This window comes from Oryctolagus cuniculus, chromosome 6 (genome assembly GCF_964237555.1).
Source record: "Oryctolagus cuniculus chromosome 6, mOryCun1.1, whole genome shotgun sequence".
Lineage (NCBI taxonomy): Eukaryota > Metazoa > Chordata > Mammalia > Lagomorpha > Leporidae > Oryctolagus > Oryctolagus cuniculus.
In genome coordinates, this window is record NC_091437.1 from 30,919,440 (window position 1) to 30,934,051 (window position 14,612).

The following is a 14,612-nucleotide window of genomic DNA, read 5'->3' on the forward strand; positions in this document are numbered from 1 at the left end:
CCTCTTGCTAGGAAGGGGCTTGCTGTAGCCTGGAGCCTCCAGGGCACATGGCCTCCGGGCCATGTGCTCTAGGCTTCCTGGCCTAAATGCTCTTCCATGTGGCTGGTTCCTGGTGCTTGGTATGAACCCTTAATTACCTCTCACTCTCTTATGCACTTTTCTTACTAAATAAAAGCTTAAAATGTACCATGCTGCCTCGTTTATCTGTGCCGGTATTTAGAATTCTTCTCTAAATGTTAGGCAAGAACCCTCTCGGGCTTATTAATATTGGGGATTTAGTAATAAGCCCGTGGTGAAATTGTAAGGCACCCCAAATTCCAGTAGTGCATGTGGCAACCCGGATAGCATTTCTATGGAACTTTAAGGGGCCACATTTCAGGGTAAATTTTAGGGGGTCTTTTCCGATTTCATCATCTCGTATCTGAGGGAACAGAGCCCTAAAATGTTCAGTTCCACAAACATTGAAGCAGAAATTACTTGGGACATGGAGTGTGCCAGCATTTGAGGTGAGGCTGCACATGTAATTTAGACACAATCCCCACCCCCACCCCCATAATCACTTTGTGGGATGTAATTACAAGTAGATGATTAGGAGACTTCAAGTACAAAGATACAGGCAGGCTGAGGGCATTATTGGGCTATCAGGACAGTGTGGGGTGGGGACAGATGATGTCTACCAAGCTGTAAGGGATGGCATGGACTCAGCCTGGTGAAAACTGGGCAAGGCCAGGGAAGGGATGACCAGGGAAGGGCACGGGCAGAGGCCGGAAGGCAGACTCAGCCTGATGTTTGTGCTTGAGTAGGAATGACAAGGAGCTCGGTAGCTCGGTGTGGCTGGGCTCACAGCCTGAGCTCAGGGGACAGGAGGCTTGAAAGCGGCAGAAGGCTTTGTGGGCCACTGAAAGGCTTTGGATTGGATCCTGCTGGCAGCGGGGGTGGGGCACAGAGGAAGGGGTGCCACAGGAATTCCAAGCTGAGAAAGCCTTAGATTAGCATGTGAGCTGCATCACTGGGGGGGCCCCTGTGGATTGGAGGGTCCTCCAGGAGCAGCGAAACCCCAGTCTCTTCCTTGTGAACCAGGGCCCCACCCACTATACCACACGTTGCCTCTGTGGACACAGCTGGAAGCAAATGCTTCCAGAACAGCCTAACAGAAGCCCTTTGTTTTGTGGCCATCTATTGTTTCTGCCTGGTAGGCATCTCCTCCTTTATCTGATGGTCACACCACTCCTACTTCCTTTTCTGGGAACCTTCCCTATCCCACACTCCATGGGAGCTTTCAAGGAAGGACAGCCCCCTCTCTGAGCCCCAGGGTTGGTATCACACTCAGACCTTGCTAATTAGTATATTCTCTCCTCCTAGGAAAGTGACTGCGAGAGATGAGCATGTGACCAGGCCAGGCCAATGAGATTCCACTCTGCCCTGGATTTTTTAGTTATATGTAGGAATCCTTTTTTTTTTTTTTTTTTTTTTTTTTTACTTAGGCCAGTATCATCAGCTCTTGGAAGATTTCTAACCAGTACATCAAGACACAGTTCTGAATGCTTCCTAATCCATATGGAGATTTCAAGTTCCATGGCAGCTATGTGGAGCAGCACATTTGAGCACATATATCTCACGGATGACTGTTTTCTACTGGGCCAACTCAGAAAACCAGCCCTGACCTTCAGGACCAACTCACTGTGGTAATAGGAAAATGTAAATAGGTTATTAGTTTTGCTCAGTGGTCGGCTTCAATACTCAGGCTGCAAAACACAGAAGGGTGAGGCAAAGGGGACAGCAGCAGCCTGGGTTCTTTTTCTTCTTATCTTACTGCTACTGGCCGGGGGAGCCAGGCAGTAGTTATTGGTTGGTTGAGGTCGTGGCTAACTGAGCCCCCTTCATGGTCTCTCTCCACTGTAGCTGAGATCAGAGAGGAGATGGGCTAATGGGGCTAGGTGTCCTTGTCCAGATCACCACAGGCAGAACTGATGCTAAGCTCAGGTGCTTGGGGACACGAAGCGCAGGAGATGCAAGACCGGCACCTGCCACAGCCACGAAGCTGCCTTCTTTCCCACTCACCAACTGTCACAGGAGAAAAATGGGAAAACTCGGCAAGGCAGGAAGAATGGAAACGTTGCCCTAGTCCCACTGTGCCAGGTTAATGACTGTTAACAGGTTCTGTGGATGGACTTCTGGCTTCTTCTCCACGTAGATGTATTCATGTACACAGGGAACCCAGGGCGCTGGCGTCCACCTCCCCTGCTTTATCTGGCTTTTTCCACTGCCCAGTGTATCCTGGGCATTTCCCCTTTGCCCATCACTCCTAAGTAGGCTACACTAACCTCCGCACGGTTCCAAGATGCCCTTATCTGACTCTTGCATTTCTCAGTGCCTGCCAGCCGCCTGAGAGCAGTTTTCTCTTGGACACTGCTCCAGGGAACATCTGCCGGCTGCCTCTTCCTCCTCCTTCGGCATCAGCCAAATAATCCAATGACCCCGGCAAAAGTACAAGGGCAAGGGTCACGGATGGACCCTGGGGATGGGAGGGTGGGGAAGCGCTTTCCTAAATCCTAATGTGTACACAACATTAGAGTCTAAAGTCATACTATTTGTCTTGCTGTAGGTGATGATTCAAAGACACATCTATCTAGTCTCATCAATGACTCCTTGCTCAAAAACACTCTCCCCATTGCTTTCAGGAAGGGTGTCAAGAAGGGTGTGGCTGGGTGGCTTGTTCTCTGTTAAAGTGGCCGGGCCTCCCTCTGTGTCTGGCCTTTCTTCCTCGTTTCTGCTCTCTTTCAGGCACTGGGCCCTCTTTCTCGTCTCTTCCTGACTCTCCTCCCAGTCCTTGTTTGAATTCCTAAGCATCTGACAACTCCATCTCTCCCAGCCCTTCCCTGCTCATCGACAGGGTCCAGATGGGGTCCCCTATTTTTTTGTTTCCCGCAATTGTCCCTCACCGCACTCAGCATGCTTGCAAACACACGTCCTGGTGTGGGAGTGCTTCTAGAACCTCTGTCTGGGGCTGGTCGTTGGGTCATCCCCTGCTGCTGAGGGGGTGCTGAGCACTTAGGGAAGTCTCAACCAATAAATGAAATAAGAAATGGCATCGGGAGTGGACGGGAGGCACACAGAGAGGAATCCGCGTCACTGCTTGTCCCTCTTTTTCTTCTTGTCCTGCTAATTCTGTTCACTTCCCTCGCACTCTCACCTCCCCTTCTGGTAAAGCTGCAGAAAGCCTCCTAAACTTTTTGTCTCGCTCATCTCTTTGATTTTCCTGCCAGAGACAGGAGGTGGGAGGAAGAGGGGTCAGGTCACAGTGACTCTAAAGCACACACATGTGAATCCCTGCCCCCAGTGCCCGGAGGGCCATGAGTCTATCAGAGCAAGCAGAGACCTCACACTCGTAAAATTCACCCAGGTTCTGGAGGCAGAAATGACGGAGTCTGTGCCGTGGGAACACGAGCAGCTCCACTCCTTGGACTTGGTACAGCTCATCCTTATGTAACTCCCCAAGTCAGAAATGCTAGGAGTGAAGGAGTTGCTACCTCCCCACTTTCTGCCTGGAGGTTCTGGTTTTTTCCTCATGCCCTGGGGTGACCGTTAGCATGGTAACAACACCTCTAAATAGGGGTTCCCTGGTTCAAGTCCCGGCTGCTCCACTTCCAATCCAGCTCTCTGCTATGGCCTGGGAAAGCAGTAGAAGGTGGCCCAAGTCCTTGGGTCCCTGTACCGGCATGGGAGACCTGGAAGAAGCTCCTGGCTTCTGGCTTCGGATCGGCCCAGCTCCAGCTGTTGTGGCCAACTGGGGAGTGAACTAGCGGATGGAAGACCTCCCCCCCGCCCCGCTCTCCTCCCATAAACTCTGACTTTCAAATAGTGGTTCTCCCCTCCTCCCCGGGGAGGGTTCTCACCTGTGAACTTATAGGAGGGCAAAACAAATCTGCCTGATCAAAAGTATATTTTTATCCTTTGCTATGGAATCTCAGCTTCCATTTGTGTTTCTGAAGTGGATCCCCACGCAGTTAGCTAGAAGGATCACAGCTCCTGCAACTGCAAGGCCTTGCTCATGGCCTCACACAATCATTTCTAGGCTAGGAGACAACAGGAAACTCTTTAGTGTTGGAGAGGAAAATCCAAGTTCTTTGCCAAACTTCTGGCCCAGGCGTCCCCTCCAATATCTTCTTCCAGAAAGCTACGAGGTAGGAACTTTCTATCGTGACACTCAGCATTCCGTGCCCACTACTTCACTGGCTGCGCTTTGGGTAGTGCTGTTCCCCCAGCCCCGCTGCCTTTCTCCCTCATCTTCAAGGCTGAGCGCCTTCCTCTACCCCATTCCTCTGCCATCAGCGCGATCTCGACTTCTCCACCAAATCCCCCCCAGCTGCCCTCCTGGAAGCCGACAGTCCTCTCTCCGTCCCCAGCAGCATTGTCCCTTTGTTGACCTCTCTGTCTTCTTGGTCTCCATGACACCCACCTGTCCTTCACTATCCAGCCATTAAATGTGTGTGTTTCTATAAACAGGGCCCTAGGCTCTCCCCACTCATTCTTTACTTGGGTGCAAATGACTCACAAATTTTTGCTTCATCCCAGCCTTTTCCTCTGAGTTCTAATCTCCTGTGTCTACCTCTTGGACTCACAACTATATCTCACTTCCCTCCTTCCTTGATGTCCCCCAATATTCATGATCTTTCCCCATCTTTGTCACTTTCCAAACTTTTTTTTATAATGTTTTTCTTTTTTTATTTTATTTTTTGACAGGCAGAGTGGACAGTGAGAGAGAGAAAGAGAGAAAGGTCTTCCTTTTCCATTGGTTCACCCTCCAATGGCCGCTGCGACCGGTGCACCATGCTGATCCAAAGCCAGGAGCCAGGTGCTTCTCCTGGTCTCCCATGGGGTGCAGGGCCCAAGCACTTGGGCCATCCTCCACTGCCTTCCCAGGCCACAGCAGAGAGCTGGCCTGGAAGAGGAGCAACCGGGACAGAATCTGGCGCCCTGACTGGGACTAGAACCCGATGTGCCTGGTGCCGCAGGCGGAGGATTAGCCTAGTGAGCCGCGGTGCTGGCCATACTTTCCCAACTTTCAATCTTGCCCCTTCTCATGTTTCTCTGTCTGTAAATGGCATTGCAACTAACCATCTAAGCCTAGGAGCCAGAACTCTGGGGGTCATCCTGGGCTGTCTTTGTTACAGAGATACTTTCTGATGCCTGCTCTGGCTTGACTCACGTGACTTCTGTTGTCTTAGTTCTCTGTGTAACCAGGATCTCTTCCCCCAATAACATTCCAAGTTCCTGGAAAGTAGAGACCCTACCTTTTGCATAGCACACCAATCCCTGACGTTAGCATAGTGTCACATTCCTAGCAGGCACTCAACAAATGTTTACTGATTGCTTAAGTAGCTATATAGTAACCTACCATGTACAAACAAGATAGTCAGAAGGTGGAAGAGGACCTCTCTTTGATTCTTTGGTGCTGTGCAACACCAGATGCCTGATTTCGGTAAATGTAAAGCATTTTAAGGTCTCTTCTTGCTTATAAATAAGTGACCCTAGAAAATGCACGCATTTTTAGACTGATGGAGACCCTAATTCCAAGCAGTAAGCTTCTAAGTTAAGTTTCACGTGCAAATATGGTAATGGGGGGCTGGCTTCAGTACTCTTGTTCCTCATAGGGTAGCCCTGGGACAAGAAGCACCACGTCTTCATTGGTTTTTCAAGCATTATGGCATAGCAATAAGGTCATTTGCATGAAATAGAAGGTTGAGTCCATCCTGTCATAATGTGAAGATGTACGGCTATAAACAAAATGATTTCATATGGAAGATGAAAAGGCTATAAACAAAATGATTTATGAAACCAACCACAGACATAAGACAGAGTCAGATTTATGGCATTTGGTTAGCGATTATGGGCATTTTAAATGTGAAAATCATCAGATGAGCAGATGTGAATTTTATACATAATAATGAGAGGTTTTGAAAAAGTGGGATCTTAAGTTAACTAAAATGATACGCTATTAAAGCTCAGGAACTAGAGGAGGACTTAACTAGTCCACCCCCTCACCTAATGTTCCATCCCCTATGCAGCAGGCCTTAGTCAATGGGGCTAATCTTGAATGCCCCAACTGACAGGGTACTCACCACCTTATCTTTGAAGACATCTGATAATTAGGAAGTTTTTGTTATGTTAGCATCTCTTTTCATGTAGCATTTAACTGCTTATATTCAATTTCCCTCTAAGATACTCAGAATAACTGTGACAGTTCTGAGAACTGGGTTTATTTGTTGCTCATTCATTCAACAAATCTCTTTATGTGCTAGACATACTCAAAAAGATTATAAGACATAATCACAGCTCCAGTGCCCTTTCCTTGTATATTTGATGCCTCCACAGTATGTGGCACATGCTAGACATTCAATGAATATTAATTGAATGAACGTGGGAGGTCATGATTCTTAACTTAGAATGCTCACAATCTGGTAGGGAGAATCAGACATGAAAAGAAATGAATGATCCAGAAAAGGCAGCAAATCCACTACAAAACAGGCAAATGATAGCACAGGAAATTAATGGAAGATGAAAGCCAAATGGCCAAAAGCATCTGATAAAATTCAATTTCACTAATAATCATGGAACTGTTAAGTTAAAGTGACAATGGGATGCCGTTCACATCCCTGACATTGTCAAGATCTCAGAAGTCTAACTACACCAAGGGTCAAAGATGATGTGCAGCAGTTAGAACAGTGACGCACCACGGTGGCGGGTAATTGATAAATCAGTCTGGAGAGCCATGCGACAGTACTCTATAAAGCTGAAGAGTTCAGGGTCTTAGACACAGCCATTCCACTTCTGGGTGGATGCCTTAGCTCAGTTACTTTCTGTCTGAAGAAAGTGGAATGTACAAGAAGTTCCTTGTGCCATGTTTTAATAGCAAGGAACATGAAAACATCTAAATGTCTGTTGATGAAAGAATAGATGTACAAATTGTGTTATAATCATCTCAGTAATACTTATCCCACTATAAAATTGAATGAGCCAGATCAAATAAGAATAACTGTCAAAATCATAAGTAAAAGAAGCAACTTGAAAAGGGCTAAGTTGCAGTATTATTTTCATAAAGTCTTGAAATTACCTTGGAAATATTGTGCAAATAACCACAGAAAGGGAAGATATGCATGGAGATGCAAGGTGTCGCATCCACAACAGCGAATACAGGGCCAGTGCAAGCAAGTGCAAGAGCAGGGAGCTGCAGGGAGCTTCATCCGCACTCCAGCTGGGTGTGGTCAGATGGAAGCATGTTATGAATGTTTTTTATATTAATGAGTCGCCCGTAACCTTGTTTGTATGTGGGCCCAAATTGCTTGGATTGAGAGTGGGTGGACTCTGATAAAGCTGCCCAGAACATGAATATTTTTAAAATGTATAAATAAATATATTTTTATCTGAAATATCCCATTTTCCAAGGAAAGGAAATAATGACAATGGTGGTAGACCTGAATGTGACGATGACTGATCCCTTTCTTTCTGGCTACCTGCTACCTGATATGCCCCTTCCCAGCCTCAGATGCAGTTGAAGATGGCTAGGAGACATGGGTCTAATGGATGAGCTGTCAGCAAAGTCTTCTAGGAGCTCTTTCAGAAATAGTGTTCTCCCTGTCACCATGGACAGAGCAACATGGTTGCACTCTTCTACCTCCTCTTCCTGCTTAGAACTTGGGTGGGATGTCTAGAGTTCTGACTGGCACTTTGCAACTCCGAGGTTTGGAAAAGGCCAAGGGGGCCACAGAGATGCCAGCTGACATCACGGCACTACTGACTCAATGCCAGAAACTGCCTGTGCTACACAAAGACCAGTAAGCACCATTTCCAATCACATGGATTGCCATCGTGAAAACCACTCTCGGCTGGCGCCACGGCTCACTAGGCTAATCCTCCGCCTTGCGGCGCCGGCACACCGGGTTCTAGTCCCGGTCAGGGTGCCAGATTCTGTCCCGGTTGCCCCTCTTCCAGGCCAGCTCTCTGCTGTGGCCCAGGAGTGCAGTGGAGGATGGCCCAAGTCCTTGGGCCCTGCACCCCATGGGAGACCAGGAAAAGTACCTGGCTCCTGCCATCGGATCAGCGTGGTGCGCCGGCTGCAGTGTGCCGGCTGCGGCGGCCATTGGAGGGTGAACCAACGGCAAAGGAAGACCTTTCTCTCTGTCTCTCTCTCTCACTGTCCACTCTGCCTGTCAAACAAACAAACAAACCACTCTCGCTACCATGATAGTCCTTACTAAGTCCCCACATCCTGCTCCAGCTTGTCAATATCCCCTCAGTGAAGTGCCTCACACTGAAGGCTCTACTCCCGGGAAATCAGGTTCTTATCAAGTATAGAGAGGTTATCACCATTCTCATTTTTAACGTACATATTCATGAGACCCTGCTTCAAGATTCAACTTGCTGCTTTGGTAGCTTTATATAACACAGGTGATTCATGTTCAACTTACTGTCAGCTCAGGTCCCAGCCTTGTTAGCTACTAGGTCAGTGCTCATGAAGAGGCGTCCCTTACAGTAGGTAAGTAGGATGTATAATCCATTATGGACAAGCAGAGGTGCACAGAGGGGAGCCTGCTTTCCCTAAGCTGAACAAGCCCCAGGATTCCCTTGGCCTTTCTTGCCTCTAAGGACTCAGTCTCCTTGGGGGGCCAGCCTATACCCACGTTTGCAGTTTTGCTCCTAGCTGATGGGCCCAGGTGTGAATACATGTCTGGAGCTGGGCTAATCGCATTTTCTCTCTGCAGTGCTTTCCAGATCAGAAACTGGCTCAATGCTTTCAGAGTTGGAAGCTGGCTCTGATTTCTAAAGAATTTACTGCAATGGATGTAGAATGAGACTCAGTCCAAATATTATTTCAGGGACCTGTTTATCTCATAGAGCTGGTATGCACAGGTCGTTAGGGATGAGAGTGGAGCATGCTTCTGCAGATTGCTGTGGCCACCACGTGCCACGCTGCCACCTCACCTGCCCCATCCTGGCCCCGCACTACTGTGCAGCAAGCACTCCATGCTGTCAAGTTTCTGTCTCTGCATTCAACCTAATGTTCTTCTTCCTTCCTCCCTTGAAGGACTGGTGTGCTACCACATCTCTTACCATGGACAAAGTGTTTTTTTTTTCCCTAAGTAACATATACTCATGTCTATGCATCTGTAAGATCTACAAAACGAAAGCAATGGGAAGATAATACTGTAAATTCCAAGGTAGAGAAACATTTAACAAACAAGTTGATTGCAAGCTATTAGGGACTAGTTACATTTTTTCCTTTTGGGAATATTGGAGTTTTTAAGGCAGTTGTCATGAATGGTAGAATTCAAGCATTAGAGAGAAAGGTTCTAGGGCAAGTGCCTCTCTGGTAGCAAAGTGACAATACCCAAGGTGTCGGCTATAACACTTTATGGAGCTAGTCTTCAGCATTTTAGTTTATGGAACAAAATAGGTGGATGTTGTAATTCTTTAACATTTATTTTTATTTATTTTAAAGGCAGAGAGAGAGGGAGGGAAAGATAGAGATCTTCCATCTATTAGTTCACTCCCCAAATGCTGAAGTGACTGGTTCTGGGCCAAGTCAAAGCCAGGAGCCTGGAACCCCATCCAGTGGGTGGCAGGGAGCAAAGCATTTGGGCTGTCTTCCTCTGCTTGTCCCTGGAGCATTAGTAGGGAGCTGGATCAGAAATGGAGCAGCCAGGACTTGCACTGCACTCTGATACGGGATGCTGGGAGTGCAGGTGGCAACTTAACCCCCTGCACACAGCATGGGCTGCAGGGATGTTGCACTTTCTTTCATTACTAAAGAGTGCAGTGAACTTTTTCTTCTGAGAGAGCCTTCTGAGTGAGCGACAAGTTTTAGATCACAAGAGCCCTCAAATATCAATTTTCATTAGCTGAAATGGTCTGACATTTTATTTCTTGGTGTAGTAGTTTCGAAGAGCAGTGATTGTTCTTTGTCACTGGATGGAAAAACAAAATAGTTAATTTCCATAAAGACCTCTGTGCACAGCAACAACCCTCATTGATGATTAACCCCATTCAGAGCTGGGTATGGAATTCAACTAACATCTTGTTTTTCTACAGGAAATGTTTAAATCTCTCCCATGTTGCTGACTGTCACTGGGGACTAAGAAAATTTTAGAATGTTAGAAGAAGATAGACAGGTTTCTTGGAAGCAAATAAAACTTTCTATTAGGTCAAAATGAACACACAGGGAGCCCCTGTGGGTTCTGCATTAAGCACAGCCGTACAGAAAATACAGATTGAGGCAATTAGCCCCTTCCGATTTTATGCAAGCAGTAGCAGCGGGCAGTATGCCAAGAGAGATGATTAAGGATTAAGCAGCAGCATGGGAACTTGATCAGAAGCTCCAAACCTTTTTGCCAGCACCTGCTATTTCTACATCACCACCTCCTCGATTGTGAAAGATGGAGGCCCTCTCCCAGACCCCACCCTTAGTCCACTTACTGCTTGAGGGAAAGTTGAGGAAGACGAGGATTCCGTCTCCACTAACTTCTAATAGGGAACACAGCCAAGACCGGCAGGAAGAAGCACGCTCATTTCCAACCTTTTTGGCAAGCTCAAGTGGGAGCAAAAGCCACTGCCAATTCTATTTTTTACTGCAGATTTAGAAAGGGTTGTGTCTACACATGCAAAGGGAAGTGCACTATGCGCTAGGTGAATTTAAGCTGCACCACAATTTTTTTTTTTTTTTAATAAGAAAAAGCCAAATCCTTTGGTGGGCTATCCTGATGGTTGTTTTCTAAGTGGAAGGGCCAAATTGGGAAGGGAGAGTGGAGCGAAACAGTTTCTTCTGCAGTTGCCTGCGTGCTCCCCAGCCTCACGTTTCTCACTCCGCCCCTCTCAGTCTGGCCAATCAGAGACCATCCCTGCAGCCTTTCGTTGTGACGCTGGGAGGGAAGAGCGAAACACTCTTTCTTCCCCATCAGGAACTGAGCTGAACCCCTTCACGGAGTGGAACCTGACCTGAGCAGCACTTTGATAGTTTGAGCTGAATAACTATGGAGAGAGCAGAGAGGGAGGCGTGAGAATGAGAGCTCGGGAATGCAACACTGATTCTAGCTGTGTCATTTGCTCAAATGAGACGTGAACGTGATGGATGTAGTTTGAAGACAAGTGCGTACACCTGGGACTTCAAAGCTACTACAGTTTGGTAAAAGAGCAGCTCGGTCACTTAGAAAAAAAGTCCACAGTACTTACGTGTCTTTCTTGGAGAGATACTGGCACGAAGAGTTACAAATGTCTCTGGAGGAAGCTCATAGAACAGCCGTGCTAATATACTACTAAGATACCAGGACTATTTTGCTTTGGTCTACAAAATCCCTAATTGGTAGCTGCTCCTACTATGATTTTTCAAAGACTCAGAGAGCTTAAAGCTTACCAAAGGTCACCACCAGTTAGGGGTAGTACAGGGATTCAAACCCGGCTTGTGGGGCTGCCAGCTTGCCAGTACCATGATGGCAATGTTATCTGGCCAACAGAGGGAGGATTGCAGTTCCCTGGGCTGATGGAAGACAGAAAGGAGAGGACCAAGAAAGGACTGAACGATTGAGGACTTAGAAATGTTTAGCAATTATCCATCTATCTCTGTCTCTCGTCTATCTACCTGCAGAAGGCTGTATCCAGTTACAAATGCTCACTTCTACAAGACTCTCTGCTAATGCTGTGTCTCATTTGGTCTTTGCTTCAGACTACAACATGGGCACTATTACCCCATTTTACAGATGGGGAAACGGATACTCAAAGATCACAGAGCAGATTAGAGGTAGACCCAAGCTTTAACATTTTGTTTGTCAGGCTCCAAACTCACCATTGTGAACAATTTACAACTGCTGCCCTGCTAAGAATTTCCAAAATTGTTCAGGTTCTCTCTCGTCTAATCAGTGAAAGTTTTCCAAGAGCCTATTTCCTCCAGATATTTAAAAAGTCAACTATACCCATGAGAGTATTTCAGGCATGGAAAGCCAAGACACTTTAGCAAGAAAACAAACAAACAAACAAACAAAAAACACACACAAAAAACCAAAACAACAAAAAAACAAAACCTAAATGAAAGATCTCCGCAAGTGAGATCCCAGTGGAAAGAACAGGTCATCAAAGAAGGAAGTACCTTTCTCTGAAGGGAGGAGAGAACTTCCACTTTGACTATGACCTTGTCTAAATATGATCAGAGTCGGTGAACTCAAAAGGCTTCCATAGCCTTGGCAACTCATGACAAGAGCCTAGGGTGATTACTGATGCCATAAACAAGAATGTCAATTTGTTAAGTCAACAACAGGAGTCACTGTGCACTTACTCCTCATGTAGGATCTCTGTCCTTAATGTGCTGTACATTGTGATTTAATGCTATAACTAGTACTCAAACAGTATTTTTCACTTTTTTTTGTGTGTGTGCGCAAACTGTTGAAATCTTTACTTAATATATGCTAAACTGATCTTCTGTATATAAAGAGAATTGAAAATGAATCTTGATGTGAATGGAAGGGGAGAGGGAGCAGGAAAGGGGAGGGTTGTGGGTGGGAGGGAAGTTATGGGGGGGAGGAAGCCATTGTAATCCATAAGCTGTACTTTGGAAATTTATATTCATTAAATAAAAGTTAAAAAAAATAAAAAGTCAACTATAAATTTTCCCTTAAACTTCGTGTTCAAAAGATCATATGAAATTCTTCAAAAAGTTTTTTGGAAAATAGAATTAAAAGATAAGTTTTTTTGTGTGTAAAATGATTTGAACTCCACTCATATTTTTCCACACACCACACACGTTTTCTATGAATTTCTGAAGACTCCTTGTAGATAGAGAAACAGTCATTATTTAGTTAGTATTAGATTGAACAGCCTTGGGGTGGGTGTTCGGGGCACAAGTTAAGATGCTACTTGGGGTGCTCACATGCCGTAGCCAAGTGCCTCATTTGAGCCTTGGCTTTTCTGATCTCCTTGCAGGTGTGTGCCTTGATTGGCAGCAGGTGATGACTGCTGTGCTTGGGTTCCTGGCACCCACGTGGGAGACCTGGATTGAGTTCTGGGCTCCTGGCTTCAGCCTGGCCTACTCCTTGCTATAGCCAGCATTTGGGAACTGAACCAGAGAATGGAAGATCTCACTTTATCTGTGTGTCTCCATCTCTCTTCTTCTGCCTTCCCAATAAAAAAGAAAACAAGTTTAAAAAAATTAATCCTTTTTAAAATTAGGCTTTTAATATTCTAGTCTTTTTAACTGAAGAGTATTTAGGTCAAAAGTCCAAGTAACCAAAAAAGATTAAAAAACCTCCACTCCAAGGAATCCAGCTCTCCTCCCCAGGGCTCACGACTGCAGAAGTTCCTGTAATGCTTCCTTAGATTGATGTTGGCTATAACCTGGTGGATGGCTATATCCTTATTTTGGTACCTGATGTTTCTTCTAGATCCAGAACTTGACAATCTTCTCTGTTAGTGCATATTGCATTCCCTCACCGGTTAAACAGCAATGTGGAGACCGTGCTGTGGACGCAGGAGAGTTTAACTGCTGAGACCCGAGCTGCTCGGTGTTGTTGCTGTCTCTGGCCTTGTGCCACCACAAGTGACGTTGCAATGGGCATCCTTGCACCTATGCTTTGGTATACTTGCCCCAGGTGGGTTCACATTCTTGGAAGTGAGACTGTTGATTCAATGGGGATTTTGGCCTCTTTTGAGCATCCCCAAATGCCAAGACAACTTCAGCTGAGCGATGAACATGTGGTGCATGCTAACCAAGAAGCAAGGTAGCACTGTGGGCCATGCGCCACCCTGAAATCAGCCAGTCTCAAGTCTACAGTTTGTGGCCTGTGTGATCTGGGGTGAATATCTAACTTTTCAAAGCCGTCAACATTTAGGTGAAACAATAACAATAATTTATTCAGCTAGGTATGTACCAGTACTAGTTGGAGGTGCTGGACTCAGCCTTATGATGTGAGTGAGTACTGTTAGTATTCCCTCTTATAGCTGAGGGAACTAGGCACAGAGAGGTGCTATTGTTTGCCCAAGGTTACACAATTGGTAAGTGGAAAACCAAGATTTACCCTTCAGGAAGGCTGGCTCTAGAGCCCACATTTTAATCACTTTCTCAGGGGGAAGTTGTATGAAAAGACAGTTAGATAGGTGGGTGGGTGACAGATTGGTGCGGGGAGGGAGACAGAGAGACTGAAGGTAGGTAGTTGGGTGGGTGACAGAATGGTGGGGCCAGGGAGATCGAGAGACTGAGAGGGAGAGGGCATAGCATGGTGCATAGCCCCTGATTCGTATGGTGTGGCTACAGCAGAGACATGATCCCAATCCTCCTCCAAGGCATATCCTTCAGTGATTGACTTGCCGGCCTGACATAATTCCTTGGGGTTTTATTTCCATGATGAGGGAGGCTGGCAACAGAGAATCATGCGACTCCAGAGCTTTGTCAAATCTTACTCAGAAAAGGAGCAGAACTTTGGGACTACATCTATTTCTTAGGGAACTGGGGATCAAATGGTCCTGATTTCGGAAGCTGTAATAATGAGCATGAAAAGTAAGCCTTCTATCCGAGGAAACCAAACAGGGCGGTGGGGCGCGTTACGGAACATGGCCTTGGCTACGAACAACAG